Consider the following 18,325-nt stretch of genomic DNA (forward strand, 5'->3'; position numbering starts at 1 on the left):
GGCCAGGCTGATGCATTTGGAAGCCAATATCATTAGAAAAAGTGTTTGAAAGTTTTACAGAGTGAGCTTCGAACCTGCAATAACTGTATTTGAGAAAACTTACAGAAGGGATGTATATATACTTTGTCTCAGGTCATAGTGAAAACTTTGACCTGTTCTCAGAAATAGGCTAGTAACCATCGAGGCTCTTGTAAGAGAGGAATCACATACAGTGGTACCTCAGGTTAAGTACTTAATTCGTTCCGGAGGTCCGTTCTTAACCTGAAACTGTTCTTAACCTGAAGCACCACTTTAGCTAATGGGGCCTCCTGCTGCTGCTGCGCCGCCAGAGCCTGATTTCTGTTCTTATCCTGAAGCAAAGTTCTTAACCTGAAGCACTATTTCTGGGTTAGCGGAGTCTGTAACCTGAAGCGTATGTAACCTGAAGCGTATGTAACCTGAGGTACCACTGTATTCCTGGTCAATAATCTGGCTGCAGATTCCTGAAGCAGCTAAACTTTCTAAGCACTTTTCGAAAGCAGCCTCATACAGAGTGTGCAACAGAAGTCCAAGTGTGATGTAACTATCACTTGTGCCTTGTGGTCAGCTCTCCCAAGTACAGTTTTATATGTTATCAGCATCCTATAAAGCTGGATAGCAGGATGTGTTCTACAAAAAATGTATAACCTTATTCCAGTTTTAATGCATTTAGGTTCTTTATGGTGAGCATAGAGTGGCCATTGGGTGAACTTGAAGCAGAGCTGAATGCTCTGAATGGAACATAATGGGCTTCAAAAGGGAGCTGAAGTTTTCATGAAGGGACAGAAGCTCCCCTTTGCTATGTAATACCAGATAGCCAATGAGATTTGAATACATGATTGTGTCTGAAGCTAAATCAGAGTGAGGGTGATTCTTTCTGCCCTCACTCTCACGTCTTTTGGGTAAAAATAAAAGAGTGGTATTCAGCCGGAAAGAATATGGTGATGACCTGTTCAGAATATAAGGTCCACCACAGAGAAGCATTTTAGGTTGTTGCAAATGCTAGTTCTGTATTTAAATGTTTTACCTGTTTTTTATTGTCAGTTTCTATTAAGATACCAAATTTTGTTGCACACCACCCTGGAATCTAAAAAAGATTGGAGGTTGTTGTTAAATGCCAGATCTGCCTAGAATTAAACATGTGTCATTCCCAATCAGCACTATGTCTGATTTTAAGGGATTTTGAGAGAAGAGCGTGGTGCAGCACTTAGACAGAATAGGGATGTTGCTAGTATACCATATCCACCAGGCTACCATATCCACAGTCTTCCTAAATGAGCAGGTGAGGGTAGTCTAGGTTGTGGTGCTAGATAACTTCTTCACAGTGGTGACTACATCTGGGACTACATCAAAAAGGCTGGCTTGGGACTTCATGATCCCCATGGGTCTGTCTTAGTTTATCGATCCAACAGATCAATAAGCTCGATCTGGTCTTTGCCTCAGTTTGAATTGGTAATACACTCCACTGTGAGTCTGTTGTCATGAGTGGGTCAACAACAACAAATATTTATTAGTTGTAGACCAGCATAAGAAGGGAGGGGCAGGGGTGGAGGGTGGGGGCGGGTCACCCTGGGTGTCACCACTGAGAGGGTAAAAAAATGTCAAGCGGCACTCGCCACGGGGCCTGCAGCACACCCAAGCCACACATCTCTTCTGGGAGTGACGTGGTGGCTTGAGCGCCTGCAGGCTACGTGCCTGCAGGCTACGTGCTGTAGGACAGCTGAGTGGGAGGAGACAGGCAGACTCCTCAGAGGCCCCATGGAGCGTCCCGCCCTGGCTCACCCCCCCCTCCCGTGGGCAGCTGGCTCCACCCCTGAGCACAGGGCACACACCCCGCCCCAGGCACCCAAATTGACTTGCTCCGCCGCTGGGGAGGGCTCCAATAATTTAAAATCGGAAAACTTTTTTTAAAAAACTGAAAGGACTTAAAACAAAAGGTATATATAAAAGTCTATAAGAATCCAAAAGAAGCTAAGAGAGTCTAAAAGAAGGGTTAAGAACATTAGACAAGAGTGAAAAAGCATATATAAGACTATAGCTATCACTCTATAGAGCGCTCTAATACGAGTGTTCATTATATTTAGTTTGTGAATCGTTTCCTGATGAGGTTTGGGCTGAATATGGTACTCCACTCTGCAGCAGTGGAGGATCCATGTAGATGGTCCACCCAAGACTGGAGCTCCTGTCAAGGCTTTCATCACACTGTGGAATTGTGAGGTGCATAGAGTCATTGATATGATCACTCCTGAGTGCCCTCGCCACTGCTGTGGAAGACATAGCTCACCTTGGTACTCTGGTGACCTGTATGTTTTCAAATGGGGTCAATGGCATATCTGCTAGAGCACAGGTAGTGTAAATCGTGGTACTGAACATGATCCAACGCAGGTGAGGGTGCATTACCTTGCCTACAACTTGTCAATGATGGTGGTGAAGAAAAAATGACTTTTCAACCACTCTTGTGTCTGCAGATAGCCATCTGACAGAGCACTGTCTGTTCTATCACTGGACCAGTTTCAATTATTGCAGCCTGAGGTTGTGGACAAGCTGCTATGAGAAGTGTGTCTAACCACCTGCCTCCTTGGTCCTTGCCCATCTTGGTTACTTAGAGTTAGCTGGTGGGTATTGACTGGGTGATGAGGTGGAGGCATCACCCCTTTTTATTATTATTACTAAGTAATTTATTAATTGCCTTTTAAACTGCCATCTCTAGATGATTTACACATAAGATAGCTAAAAACAGTTAACCCCCCCCCCCCAATTTTTTTTTAAACAAGACTAAAATCCTAATAAGTAGACACTCATTGTAGAGACACATTTATCTAGCTGGGAAAGTCTGCAGAAACAAAAATGTCTTTTATCGCTTCTGGAAATTGCAGATAGTGGGCGCCTGTTGTATTTCAACAGGAATGCTATTCCACAGAATAGTGGCAGCCACACTAAAAGCTCTGTTCTGAGGGACTGCAGAGTGGGCTTCTGAGATCTTTGGGAATTGCGGTGATTTGCTGGTTGTATAAGAGATAAGGCGGTCTCTCAAGTAACCTGATCATGAGATGTGTAGGGCCTAACTGAACTTGTCCTGGTAGCAAACTGGCAGCCAGTGCAAATCACACAAACAATGTGTTATATGCTGGCAGTAGTTTGATTATCAGGGACCATGCAGGCCCTGGATTGGTCAGCCTTAATGTTGATGGGAACTGGAGTCCAACAACATCTGGGTGGCCACAGTTTAGCCACCCTGCTTTAGACAGTGGGCTGTCCCCTGTAAAATTGGGTACACAGCTACCCTATTTTGCTTCCTTCAAATTTAACTTTGTATGTCAATTTTAAATATACTGTAACTAGTATTCAGATAAAAACTCCAACAATGAATACAGCCATAGCCTGAATAAAAATACTCAGAAGAATTGTTTAGGAACACTATTCCTCTGTTGCATAATGCCTATTGTTAGAATAAATCTCCATATTCTTCTATTTCATGCACACAATTTAATTTATTGTATATGTCATTTCCTAAAACAAATATACGAGAATGCTATATATATGCATAACATTATACACACACACACACACACACACACAAACACACACATTGTTTCCTGCTTGGCAGTGGGTTGGACTCGATGGCCCTTGTGGTCTATTCCAACTCTATGATTCTATGATATATATATATATATATATATATATATATATATATATATAATCTCAACACAAAACATTATAAATTGCATTTATACATTTATTCATGAAATATTTTTTATTGCATTTAAAAGCTGTATTTTCCCCATCCATATCTTAAGAATTTAGCAGTTCACGTACTATTATCAGGTTTAAGTTGCATTAATTCTGCTGAAATCAGTAGAGCTAATTACATTTATGTGGCTGCACGTAATCATGCCCGAACACACACCCAGGTATATCAATTTAACTACATTGTAGCATGGGCCTCAGGCTGTTTGTTTTGCCTGGCCAATTTTAGTCATTTATATTTTTAGAGTGAGTCCAATATACAGTGGTACCTCTAGTTAGGAAGTTAATTCATTCCGGAGGTCCATTCTTAACCTGAAACTGTTCTTAACTAGAGGCATGCTTTCACTAATGGGGCCTCTTGTTGCCGCTGCACTGCTGGCACACGGTTTCTGTTCTCATCCTGAGGCAAAGTTCTCAACTCGAGGTAACTCTTCCAGGTTAGTGGAATTTGTAACCTGAAGCGTTTGTAACCTGAGGCGTTTGTAACTCGAGGTACCACTGTATGCGTGAAACCACTCGGAGGGAATCAAGCATTCCGTTATTTGGGGTGGGGTGCGGGGCTCAAACTACAGTTGTGTGCCTTCACCATTTGTTTTTATTTACATCCCAAAGAAGCTGCTAATTTCTTTTTGTGGTTTCCTTTGTAAAAAAATATATGGTGCATTGTAATAAATTTTTCATGTGAAATTTAAGATAGAATCAAAGAATTGTAGAGTTGGGTGGGGCCACAGGGGTTATCTAGTCTACCCTCTGCAATGCAGGGATCTTTACCCAGCATGGGGCTCAAACCCATGACCCTGAGATTAAGAGTCTCATGCTCTACATGCAGAACATGCAGGTTTCGGGACACCATATGTTGCCACTGTGGGAAGACTGGGCACGTTGGTCAAGTCTGCTGCTCCAAGACCTCCGGAGCACGACCCAAGCAACATGTTCATGAGGTCTACATAGAGGAGGAGTTACAGTCCACCTCTCCAGCCAGGGTACTTCAACTTCCATCCCCGGGCTCCAATAAGCTTAGGGTACAACTCAAGATAGAGAGAACCCCATGCACTATGGAGTTGGATACAGGCTCATCCTACTCCATAATATCTGCTAAGACTGAAAGAGCTTTGCCCTAATGGTGGTCCTCCTCTCCGCCAGGCCCCCATGGTGCTGCGGGACTTCCAGAGAAAAAGAACTCAACTAAAGGGGATGGGCACCTTCAAGGTCCAGTTTAAGAAGTACACCAAGAATTTGAACCTCATCATAACTGAAGGCCCATTCATTAGCCTTCTAGGCCTAGTATGGTTCGGGCCGTTAGTCTTAGGTATTTCATGGCTTAATCAGATTTCCCCAGGGGCAGATTTTGAATCGATCTGCCAGGAGTTTCCATCAGTCTTTCATGGAACCCTGGGCCTGTATAACAGACCCCTGATCTCCCTACATCTCAACCCCACGGTACAACCCATTCGGGTCAAGGCCCGTAGAGTCCCATTTGCGCTTAAACCCAAGATCGATGAGGAGCTTGATCGCTTAGTTGCCCAAGATGTTTTAGAGCCAGTAGCTGTGGGAACCTGGGAAACCCCAATCGTCACACCGGTTAAGCCGGATGGCTCAGTCCATATCTGTGGCGATTACAAATGCACCCTGAACCGGGCCTTACAGGACCACGCATACCCAGTTCCAGTGGTGAACCACATGTTAGCAACCCTGACTGGAGCCAAGATTTTCGGGAAGCTAGATTTAGCGCAAGCTTATCAGCAGCTAACCGTTGGTGAGGCCACCAGAGATGCCCAGACAATTGTGACTCATAGGGGTGCTTTCAGGGTCAAACGCCTACAATTTGGAGTTAGCGTGGCCCCAGGGTTATTTCAGAGGCTAATGGACCGTCTCCTTAAAGGAATCCCCAGACTCATGCCATTTTTCAACGATGTGCTGATCACCGCATCGTCAAGAGAGGACTTTGCCACCAGATTAGTTAAGGAAGTCAAAAAGTTTCGTTCAAAATATTTTTTTTCTTGTTTTCCTCCTCTAAAAACTAGGTGTGTCTTATGGTCAGGTGCATCTTATGGAGCAAAAAATACAGTAACTATGTGGAAAGTGATTTCATAGGGCAAGCCAATCATGTAAAGCAGCTTGCAATATGGTTACATTTAAGGTGGCCATTATGCCTCTGTTTTCCTCCGTCTCCTGTGTGCCCCTGTGCCCCCTAAACACATAATTGTTTCCCTACCCCTCCAGAGCAGATTGTAGGGGCATGGGGACAGGAGAAAAGAAAATGTCTGACACACAACAACTTAACTGAATGCTGCCCATAATGGTTTTTTTATTACATTCATTGGCTCACCCCCAGTAGTCAAATTTTGATTCCAAAAAGCAGATTATTTATTTGAAGGATTTTTACCCCGCTCTTCAGTCAAAAAAGGTATCCCAGGTTGACTCTAAAAGATCAGTTAAACAATTTGTTCAAATTAGGACATGAAACAGCCAAATTGTGGTATTTTGCAAATTTGGCTTTAGCTCAGTTTATACCCAAATTATTTTCTCCTCTTCTCTGACCCTGAGCTGCCCCTCATTTGTGGCAGTTAATGGATTGGTGCCTCCCTCTTTCACACAATTCACCACCAAATAGTTCAATCACAGAAAAAACTGCCTGTTTGAACTACTTCATTAAAATGGCTTGGCTTGGGGGTCCCAGTCCCTAGTAAAGTGGCCGCCTCTAGTCTGCCACTGTATGAAAGAGTTGGGAAAATAAAATTTATCTCTAACCCAGAAATACTGATATTGGTAGCCAGAATTTATTTTAAGGATTTTCTACCAAGATAAAAATATTTTAGAAAATACTCAACTGTGAGTACGTAATTTGCAAAACTTGAATGTGGAGGAAACTAAAACTCTCAGGAAACAGCAGCTTGAACTAGAAGTGACAGCTGCATTTTCACCCTCTTAAAAGTATAACTATATATTTCAGATTATTTCAGTTTCCAGAGGGAGAGATTCTGATTTTGACAAAACAAGGGATGATTCGTGCCATTATATGTAGATTCTGCAGGCATTGAAGCTGATCTTCACTGTTGGTTGAGTTTATTTAAAGAGCTTTTCTAGTCACCTTTGATCCTTAGTGATTTCTCCAGATGCACAGAAGTGAACAATGTAAAAATCTTGCTGCTTCAGCAGAACAAAATCCAGCTGGCAGGGAAGTGAATCTGCAAGTCATTGGTTACAGCTGTGTTTCGATTTATGTGATGGTTGAAAAAATAAATTACCAGATTAAATGGCTAAAAGAAGACTCTTTGTTTAGCCCTTGTGTAGGGAATGAAAGTGTTTATAGTGCTGTTTTATACACAGCCGTTGCAAAGTAAGCTGGACAAATAGGCTTATTCAAAACTTCCCTAAAATGTTGTACATTCAGTTTTCACAAGAAACTGCATGCTTTAGAATACTGTTTTCAGCCTGCAAATGTTTAAAAGGTCTTCTGCCTTTGAGAGTGTCAGCAGACTTTCTGTCTTTTTGGACTTTGTAGTTTATCAGTGGGAGACCATTTCTGCCAATTTAACTCTTAAGTGTGCCAAATGCATCTTTGACATACCTAGAGTTATAGGCAGAGGCTATGTCAAACTGATACCCTTCTAATGGCTTTATGTTCAAGATTTGTGTTCCATTTGTCCTTTTTTATATACAAGTATTGTGGCAGCTGTAGACCTGATACATTCCAGTATGTTCACTAACGTGCACCTTGTGCCAGGAAATAATGTTGAGCGTCATGTTTTTATATTACAAGTTATGTGTGTCTACATGGCTATGTAAAGGCACCATCCCAAAAGAAAACTACAATGGAAGGCTGAAGCCAGTGGCAACTTTATAGGGTGCTGCTTTGTAATTTGGCTAAGAAATCTTGGCTCTGATTAACATGGGGTCATCATGCCATTTACTGAACTAGAATCTCATCCATTATTATATATACAGTTATACTAACTGCTTATATTCTTTTGAAAACTAATTACCCAAGCAGCATATTGAGAAAGCAGTATACAGTGGTACCTTGGGTTACAGACGCTTCAGGTTACAGACTCCGCTAACCCAGAAATAGTGCTTCAGGTTAAGAACTTTGCTTCAGGATAAGAACAGAAATCGTGCTCTGGCGGCGCAGCGGCAGCAGGAGGCCCCATTAGCTAAAGTGGTGCTTCAGGTTAAGAACAGCTTCAGGTTAAGAATGGACCTCTGGAATGAATTAAGTACTTAACCCGAGGTACCACTGTATTTACCTTTCCTACCTCCAAAACAGTTCCCTTTAAACGTGTACTGTCTCACAAATTAAAATATTTCATAATGCTATAAATATGCATTTAACTTAATTATGAGTGTGGAAAAAATGCACTGAAAAGGGTGTGCATAATTTGAAGCCTTGTAGTTCTTACTGCAACAGATGTGGAATACAGCAGATTTTGCTTCCTCTAATAATCTGTTTGGTGCTGTTTTATAACAATTATTACACGGAGACAATTAGTTTCATTTCACAGCGATAAAACTGTCAGTGGCTGGGGGTTGATTGGATTTACATTTTAACCAATAAGGCATATTTCAAAAATAAGTGCCCAAATAAATATTGAAAACAATGATTGTAATTGTATGTTGCAACTGTTATTCTATCGAACCTAATTACTTTTCAAAATACATTTTACACAACTCTTTTCCAAAGGCTATCTTTTATCCTTCACTGACTCCTGCAAAATGCTGATGTTAAGGAGAGTTAAATACCAGCACAAGAGCTCTGTTCCAAGTCAAAAATGAAATCCAGCGTGCTGGCCAAGTTCCATTGTAAACCACCCTAAGAAAGACCAGAAAAGCGCTTACAATATTGTTAATGGAATATTTCCCCTTTTATTTTCCTCAGTAGCATTATTGCATTAAGAACCGTGTGACAGAAAACCATGGAGATGCAGAATAAATAACCATAATGTATCAAAAGCAGACAAAGGTGTGATTGATCTGTCTGGAATTGGCAGACTCTTTCGCTGTGTCAGGCTGTTTCTTTGATCAATGAAGGTATAGCCTCTGACCCTTAAAATCAATGGAATTGATTGAAAGGGAAAAGAGAGTAAACCATGAGAATGCAGGATGGGCTTTAACCTTCACTGTGTAGAAAGGTTTGAAATATTAATTTTATGCATGTACTTAATACCTAAAACATTATGTATGATTGTTTAAAGCATTCCCTTGGTCTTAGTAAAGGAACTAGCCTTCTAACAAAGCCATTGATTGTGATTACAATCTTGAGTATTTCCGCCCTTACAGAGCATTGTTTGTAAAATATTTGTGCTTCTACCCTCACAAATAAGATGGCATTTTGCTGCTTTTGGAGACGGATCATGCAGATGTTTCTGAATACAAAAACACCATAATCTCTCACCCTTCCTTTGTAAGCTTCTTGTGAGCATACCTGTCTTCACTGCAGCACCAGCAATATCAAATAGTCCCTATACAACCTCATGCTTTTGAAGTGGAAACAAATAAATAAGAAATATACAAAGGTTAGAGAAACCTTTGTTCAAAACATGTAAAAGAAGGAACCGTCTTTGCCTGACAACTTGCTGTACTACATTCTCAGAAAATACTGTAGCAGACATTTTTAGTATATGAAAGTTAGAACTGTTAAAGAGACAAAGGAATAATAAGGCATTTTATAAATGTATTCTACTGCTGAAATTTATGCAATAGCATTATGATCAGCAATAATTCATTTCAAGCACAAAGTAAACATTGGTGTTTTCCATCCTCATTAAACAGTCAATTTCTTTATTATTGATATAGTGTATCATGTTTCTGTATCATGCCATTTTTTCAGATGAGATTTAAAATAATCAAAGAAGAATATATATATGCACTGAACAATGAAAAGAAAATACATAAAAACATTCAAAGCTAGCACACCATTTCACCTCAATAGAATGTTGTTTAACAAAAGCATTCAAGGTTGTCTTTTGGTTGGTTGGGAGATTAAGATTGTCACAAATAATGATGGATCCTTTAATTTGCATATGTTGGTATTAAACAAGAATTAACACAGTGATGTTTAAAGTAATTTAGACTACATTTATTTGAGCTGTGCTAATTGAAAGAAAACAAAAGGAAAAATGAAGTAAAACAGCTTCCTCTTGTGCGAAGAATTTTCTTCCACACATGTACAGGAGTCGTTAGATCACTGATATACCTGTTTGAACAATTGTTTTCTGTTATGTTTCATCTCCACAATTTCACATGACTTGAGTGTGTTGTGTGCATGTTTAACCTGCAGTGGTAAAGATAGAAAAACCAGAGAACACAAGAGAAGAATAGGAGTAGGACAAAAGTGTCAACATGGGCAAACTGAACAAATTTTTCCCCTCAGTCATCTCAATCCATGATTCTTTCAAAGCATGTATTACCTTGTTCCGCAGAATAATGATGCATTTTAAGAACAGCCAGGCAACGAATTAGCATGCATACACATTCAATGACTCACTCTTTCTAAATTATAAATCTCTATTTGATCCTCATAAAGGTAAGATACTTAGTCGTCTTTTTAAATTAATATTTGTTTCTACATAGCTTCTTAAAAGCAGACTACAAAAGTAAAATACTATATGTACTCAGTGTCTCTTGCCATCAGTTTATTTGTACTGGCCCTGCATAATTTCTACTATAAAAGTCTTTCAAAGCATACATATTCTCAAAAGCCAAAGATCTCACATTTATAATTTCCTTTCTAAAGAAACCCCCAGTCTTCAGCTTGAAGATAATGCATTTTTCTCATGCTTTACTTTCTCTGCTATGGTATTTATTTCTTCAAAACCGGGAAAGAAAGAAAAAAGATAATTGCACATAACCTTCAAATTTAAAGCCTATCCCACCGTTTCATGTATTCTGGCACTTGACAGCCTTCTATCTCGAGGTCTTTGTCACTCCTTCTTTCTAGACCCCCCATTTCAAAGAAGAGATGGAATATCACCTCTGTTTTGGTAGCTGCAGCAATGGCTGCTCTCATTTTGCCTCTTCATGTGGAAACTGTGTGTTTCTAGTCTGGCAGCCAGTGCTGTCCCCTTGTGGATGATGAGAACAATTTTGAGGCTTGCATATGTCATGCTGTTCGACAAGCTGAATGGTGTGCCTGTTAAGTTTTTCATCATCTTTATGAAATTCATACTCATCTCATTGAAATGCTATTTCCCCCCCCCCCCTTAACCTCTAAAGGACAGGACCATAGATTCATTCTCTGTCTCCTACCACGCAGTAGAACTTTTGCGAGCAAGGATATGAAACTGAACTCATTTGCTAGTGGTCATATGCTAGCAGTCATGTTGTCAATCTAGACTAATTTGTTACTGCGAAACTGAATGTGCTACTTGGTAAATGAATAATTTCTAAACACACAGTTTTCTTATTACCTTACATGAACTCCACCCCCCCCAGCATAGAATAATTACCACAGACATTTGCACTTATGTAATCCTATTTGCTGTCAATAGAGCAATAAAACAGTTTTCCAGCCATGTTCCTAACCATATTTATTTGTAAATAAGTGCCATTGAAATCATGAATTTAATCCCAATAACTGTACATACGTTTGCAGCTTATTTCAGGCAGTATTGTCTGTATATAAGCCACAGTTCAAGAACACCATGTCAAAGAATATGTATGGATGGATGTATGGATGGATGTATAGATGCAGAGAGAGAGAGTGTGTGTATCTTTAAATCCTATCACTTTGGTGCAATTTATTTCAGTTAGGCTGCAATCCTATCCATACTTTCCTGGGCCTTAGCCCTTCATGATATTAGCCACAATCAAGGGGAAGGTAAGTTCATTGAAACCCAATGAGACAACCATACAATGGAAGGCTTCCAGTGCTATTTTTCTATTCATTTCAGTGTCCACTGGCCATTGCTACCCCATTGGCCCAATGCTTAGATGTGAAAGGCCCGAATCCAGGCTTAGAGATGGTGAGTCATGACTGCCTATTGATTCCAGTGTGTCCACACTAAGCATGTCTTAGTCTGGAGCTAACCCATTGTCTTATATAGTCTGGATCCAACCCATTGTACAAGCATCCTAGTGCAGTTATCGTCTCAAAATCAGTTCCATTGCTTTGTGGATGTATAAGGGGAGTTTAATTAAGAGGCTTGTGAAGGACAAGACATAATGATGGAAGAGGTTGAGTTAATAGAAATAATTTGTTCAATGTACTGCATATACACCACGATCCCATCTGAGATTCGTTTTCCTCACTAAGAATATGACAGCATTTATATAGCAAAGGTAGAAATGCAAGCGAGGAATTTATTTCTATCCAATAATAATACCCACAATTACTTCCCACAACATTAAATGTGATCATGAAATATGGCCATCATGTGCTGAATCTTCTGTAATATCTAAAGGTTCATCTTTCCCCCTAGGGGTTCATAACATAAAATATACTTGCCATGTATGTACAAAGGGAACTGCAGGGTTTGTTTATTTATTTATTTTCTTTCGAAAGGAATATTCAGTGAAAAACAAACACTGCTATTTACTAAAGTCTTTAAGCAGAGATGCTGTGACTTATGAACTGAACAGATCCCCAAATGGTTAATGGTTGGAAATATATTTTTCAGCTAAGTTGCTCAGTCAAATATTCTTGGGTAGAACATGTGGATGTCCTTATGTCAAAGTCCTGCAGAAAGTGGAAGAAAGTTAGAGGGAAATATTATTTTATACATGTTCAATGGAGAGCAGTGACTGGCTCCAGTCTAATTCTGCAAGTCCCTTCACATTTATAATCTTCAAAGAAATTGCTGTTTAATGTTAGCAACATTCTTTGATCCACCCTGGCTTTCCACAGGCATAATCACAGTCATATCTATACAAATGAAGAGACATATGGGAAAGAAGGTGTGTTAACATTACTAGTTCACCACACTTTCATGGCAATATTATTAACAAAACTTAAAAAAGAAAAAGCCTGCTTGTGCTCCCCTTTATAAGGTAAGGTGACTGCGCACTTAGGGATGACCAAGGGTTAATTATTAGAAAACTGGAATCGGGAAAAACCTTAAACCTGGGTCTGTGACATCTGTAATTGAGCTGATTGATTACGACATCTCAGCTATTGATTTAATCTAGTCTGCATTCCCCACTGGCTCTAAAGGTGCCCCTAGATGAAGTCCTGAGCACTTGAACCTGGATATTCTCCCAAGTCACAGCCCGGGTATAAAATTACAAAATGTTTAGCCATTTTCTTCCTTGTTTGCTTCATGCTTTTTATTCAAGTGCTTCTAAATATTCTGTAGGGGAACATTTTTAACCACTGATGTTGAGATATCTTGTAGTTTGCAGGACGCACCACTCACTTGTAAACATAGTAACCTGCCCCGCGCCTTGACAGCAATACAGCAGTTTACTAGGGTAAGAAAAGGGGCAGACCAAAGATGCTGGAAGGAGTAACCAAAAAAGAAAGTAGTAATAAAAGTAAAATAAAAAATAATAATGATGAATTCTAGCAAAAGTAGACCCACAAGCTCAATTTGATGCATATTACTCCAAGGAAGTCTCACTGTGTTCCGTGAGGTTTATTCCTACCAATGTGCCTAGGAATAAGCCCCACTGTCACATTAAGGCTTAATTCTGAGTAAACATCTATAGGTTTGCAATGGCCAATCTAATATATGCGCAGCTCTAGGAAGTCAGTATAGGTTGCAGACAGTTGATAGCAGTACATAGTCACACTGTAGGTGTTGTCGGTTTTTTAAAAATAAAAAAGTAAACCAGTTAATTGAATGCCACAATCCTGTAATTTTTATCAGTTTTCCAAATCTGATTTCAATCCTTCATTTGTTGGGCTATGTCTGGTGTGGTTTCATGCCTTGCAAATTTTTGTGGTCTTGCCTGCCTTTTTGTCTGTTGTTGTTGTTGTTGTTGTTGTTGTTTTACCCCACCCATCTGGTTGGGGTTTCCCAGCCACTCTGGGGAACTGCTTCTTAACTATCTTTCTTGGGGTGGGGGTTAAAAGCGTTGATGGTATTAATTGATGCACAATCTTCTTTAGGGGTCATATACTAACGCTTGCTTCTTTTCTCTGTTGTAGTTTTTCGTATTTTAATATGAATGTTGTGCAGATTGAGGCCCTTCATGCTGCCTGTCCACTTAGCTTGCCCAGTCCCTACTTTAGTTGGCACTGCATGCTGGGATCTGCCTGTTTGCTGAAAGCTGAGAGACTTTTTCCTCTTGGGGACAGAGTACTGTACTCTTGTTTCTTACATGAATTCTGTACTTTAAATCATATTGACATAGTGTTCCTTTTTCACAGAACTAAGTGCACAACACATATTTAAAATTTACCAAGTGTTAAGACAGAGCCAGTCAAAGCACATTAAATAACTGCATTATGAAACTAGCATGGCACACATTTTCTGCATCTCAGCTAGTAAACCTTTTGCTGAGATTTACAGAATATCTGTGGTCAAATAGCTCCATATGTATGTTGATAGATATACAATGATAAATAATGCTCGAATAAAAAAAGCCTGCACCATTGTAGTGCTTTTGTGCAATACAGTATAGCTGTTATTCTTTTGTTCTCTTTCTCCCTTGCTCCCCCCCTCTCTCACACATACACACACAGAGGCAGACACTCAGTCACTTTGTTTTTTGAAGTCTAGAACTGCCCCTTCCTATTACAGATTTTAAACCCAGAAGCTTTCTGCTTTATCATCATATTAGTGACTCGGAATCAGGCAGTAATTTGGAGGGGCGGGGGAATAAATCACCATTCCTATTAGGTGACAGCCTGACTCGTTTTTTCTATTTTTTTAATGCAGAGATTCTCATTAGGATGAAAATTATTAATTTTCATTAGTTTTGTTTAAAATACCGAGATGAAACGTTGCAACCTTGTAGCTTGGGAGAGAGGTGATGTGCACACTGGAAGAATCGTTTCCACTCATCAATTCAGCACAGGGGAAAGGCGGCGGGTGGGGGTGGGGGGGGAGAATGAAGGCGTAGAATAAATTCTAAGTCTGTTAAAGAATTGCTGGCATTATTTCTCCTTACATCACGTGTGTGTGTGTGAGCCGAGCTTGTCTGCTCTTCCTGAGGCAGAAGACCGCGGATGAACGTCTGTGCACAGTCTGTTTCCACAACTGCATTTGGAGATCTGTCTTATTGATTAGGGGGGAGAAAGGGGTGGGAATAGGACGGGGAGGGGAGGGGAGGACCGTCAGGCTCCTGGCTTATTGCAGCTCAAGACATTTTCTTCCGGAAAGATGTCAAACAACTGAGATACAGCTACAGAGGAAGTAGAAAGGTGGGAAAAATCAGAAGAGGGACCTGTTTAGAAGAAATGAAGGCATTTCTTATGAGTGTACTGGGGCTGCTGCTGCTGCTGCTTTTTACCCCTTCTCCTCCTTCCTCTTGCAACATCTGACCCGCAAGGCTGGAGTCACAGCGTCATGCAAATGTTGCAGCCCAGCAGGTCTGGCAGAGGGCGGATGCTGGAGAGAGAGTTAATGTAAATGACGAGTGCAGGGAAAAATCCAGCCGCTGCCACCCCCTCCACATGCAGCCGCTCTGAGTCAGCATCCGACGTTTCGCCTTGCCTTTGTGTGCGCGCGCGTGTGTGTGCGTGTTTTGTCTGTGCAGCTGCGTGTGCATGTCTGTCTGAGTGTATGTAAGTGAGCATGTCCGTCTGAGTGTGTGTGTGTGTGTGTGTGCGCGCCCGCGCGCGCGCATATTCATGGGAGGTAAAACCCAGTCAGTCAGTGAGAAGCAAAGGTACGTTGGAGAGCAGCTGAAATCTGACTGATTTCCATCTACTGAGCATCAGATGTATTCCCTAAGGAGGATGGGTCTATGTGATGGGGGGGGGCGGTGTAATTATGTTAATGTCATATTTACAGAGGGGCTAGATTTTTCTTCCTAATTTCTTGGTTTGGAAGCTATGGTCAAAAATTGCTTTGGAAAATCATCTTACAGTTCTAACAAAAAGCATGATAATTAATTTTTTGCCCAAATGTCTAAAAATTACGGGGCTTCTGGTGATTTGTTTAACTCTTTCGTGCCTGAGGCATAACAGTCCGAAGTCTACTGCAGAGCAAATGACAAAGAAAGGGTTTGATTGTGACATGATATTCTTTCCTCGATCAAAATATTTAAAGTACTCCAACATGTACTGAATCTAGAAGTGACATTCCGTTAAATGGGGTGAGGGGCAAGGGATAATGAAACTACCTAGGAAGGAGGGGGTGTCAATTAATAAATATTTTCTTCCAGTTATTTTTTGTGTGTGTAGTTTATCAGCTTGTTTTTCAACTTGAGATACTAATTATTTTGATTACTGTTGTTTTCTCTCTCCACTTTCTTTTTCCCTTTAAAGCTGAGCTGCATCATGAAGAAAGACAGGAATGAGTTATATACACCAGTCTCTGCCTCAGTGGCCAGGATCTTTATGGCTGCTGATTCTTTGGCTCTGGGTTCATCTGCCGAACATCATGGATCTGTTCCTAAAAGTAGACATTTTCTTTTCCATTCTACAATTGAGACTCAGATGCCGAAGGAGAGAGAGTAAATCTTTTCTGCATTGTTGTTGTGCCATTAAAAGTCTTGGACTTTAAAAGCAAAAAGTGATTGGGGAAAATACCTTCTTTCCCGCCTGTTAACTGTATGAAGAATATTTTTTGAAAGTTCAAATGTGGTTCAACCGACTCGGGACCAAGAATGACAAGTTAGCTCAAAGTCATTGTGTTCTGCAGTTTAGGATGTGGAAAGTAAATCTGCATTCAAAAGTCAGGTGCTTTTTCATATTAGTAGAGAGATACATATTCAATAAAAGAAAGAAGGGGGGAAACATAAATGATACCCAAAGGGCATTCTTGGTCTAAAATGGCTTTAAGGTGCAGAATGTTTTAGGGCCCACTGTAAATATGGTAGTGAAGATATAATGCTGAACTGTTTAATCTTTGTCTAAGCCACTGGGAAAAATAGAAGGAGGGTGTTTAAAAGTCTGTTTGAAACAGATGTAACCTGTTTTTAGCTTCCTGTTCTTACTTCTTTTGCATGCACAACTTTGATAGCCTTTATAAAGGGGAGGGTTTATTAAATAAATAAATAAATCTAAATAATATCTTGCTCATGCAACTGAAGGTCTGTTTTGTCAGTGTTAGTGGTGCCTCTTTTTGTTATATCTTCCGCACTTGCTGAAAGAGATACTTTCTAAAACAACAACAAAGCCCAATCTGATTAATTGAAGAAGAATTCGACTGGATCTTATCGGACTTTTCCTAGTCCCTGAGACCCTAACTTGTGAGGTTTTTTAGTAACAATCACAAGTCAGGCTCTTGGGACCTAGGCGGAGGGGAACCAGCAACTTTGGACTTTAATGATTAACTTTACACGATATTAGCAGCATAAAAAGAGATATTTGTCGATGGGGGAGGCATGTGATGTTTTGGCCCACAGAGAAATGCATTGTGCAGAATAGAGATGGTAACGTGCTGTGTTACAGGTTCATATATTCAAACAGCTGTACTGTACTCTTTAATGTTTTGAATTAATGTTGGGCCTTCATTCGAGTGCTGGAGAATAAAGCACCCCTGTGATTAGATAATGAAACTGTGCTTGACTCGTTTGCCATTTCCACACTGAGGCCTAGCAAACCAGTATCTTCCCCCTCCCACCTATAAAGTTTTGATGCAAGTTTATAGATAGGTATTTGCCTGTCCTGTCATTTTGTTCCAATGTTTTAAATGCTTTCATCTCTGTTTCTCTGATTGTAACCAGCATCACAGCATTCTATAGCACTTCCATAGTTTTACTATAACATAAAGCTAATATCAAATGTATTGTTTTCCCTTGTGATTATTTTACTCAAAACTAGTTAACACAATTTTGTTCTGCAAAGACATAGGTGCTTCACAAGTTGTTAGCATAGCACTGAAAAGACCTAAAATATACTGGGATTGATTTCTTCACATACAGCTTTCATTTCCATATAGTCCTTGAAGCTTTTTCAATTTCCTGTATTATCTTTCCCATCCTCTACTGTGAAAAATTCAAACTTTGCAGTCTGAAACAAAGGCATTGCACATCACAAGCATTCAAACAATTCCCCATTTTGGATTATATTCCAGCTACAGCTGATTTCCCACCCCCTGCCCCCAGTGTGTGGGAGGAACTGTTGTACTGTCAGCATCAACACTGTTATTACAATACATTGTTCTTATACTGCAGAATAATTGTATAGGCATTTTTTAAAAAAAGTCACCGCCCCAAATGTTATAAATAAATAGGGTTTTGTTCCCTCCCCCCCAGGGAAACACATTTTTGGCAAAGGCGTGGCATATTCATTTTTTGGCAACAATAGGTTTTTGCAACTTCTTTTTTAATCTCATGTTTATATACTTGATCCAGCTGTGATCTAGCAGTATTAAACTAAAGGACTATGTATGTAATCAGAAAGATGTCTTCAAATAAATAGTATTGCAGGCAAAACCAGTTCATCATAATAAATGTGTAGTGCTCATTTTGACACACACTAATTAAAGCTGAAATAATGTATATATTTCAC

At 40.1% G+C, this 18,325-nt stretch overlaps 2 long non-coding RNA genes across 16 annotated transcripts in view; one reads left to right on the forward strand and one right to left on the reverse strand.

Annotated features, from left to right (window-relative positions):
• The window catches only part of LOC310677012, a 224,281-nt gene extending 206,681 nt beyond the window's left edge, over positions 1-17,600 (forward strand). For all 15 annotated transcript variants that reach the window (XR_014510829.1, XR_014510830.1, XR_014510831.1 and 12 more), the window contains one exon: positions 16,136-17,600. This is a non-coding gene — a long non-coding RNA (uncharacterized lncRNA). The remainder of the gene's footprint in view (positions 1-16,135) is intronic.
• LOC310677018 lies at positions 9,820-12,457 on the reverse strand. The gene is made up of 2 exons (XR_014510857.1): positions 10,614-12,457; positions 9,820-10,036 (listed from the first exon to the last, which is right to left on the reverse strand). It is a non-coding gene; the product is annotated as an uncharacterized lncRNA (long non-coding RNA).
• Positions 17,601-18,325: the final 725 nt, after the last annotated feature.

The sequence above is a fragment of the Podarcis tiliguerta genome (assembly GCF_965153285.1).
Source record: "Podarcis tiliguerta genome assembly, chromosome: 4".
Classification (NCBI taxonomy): domain Eukaryota; kingdom Metazoa; phylum Chordata; class Lepidosauria; order Squamata; family Lacertidae; genus Podarcis; species Podarcis tiliguerta.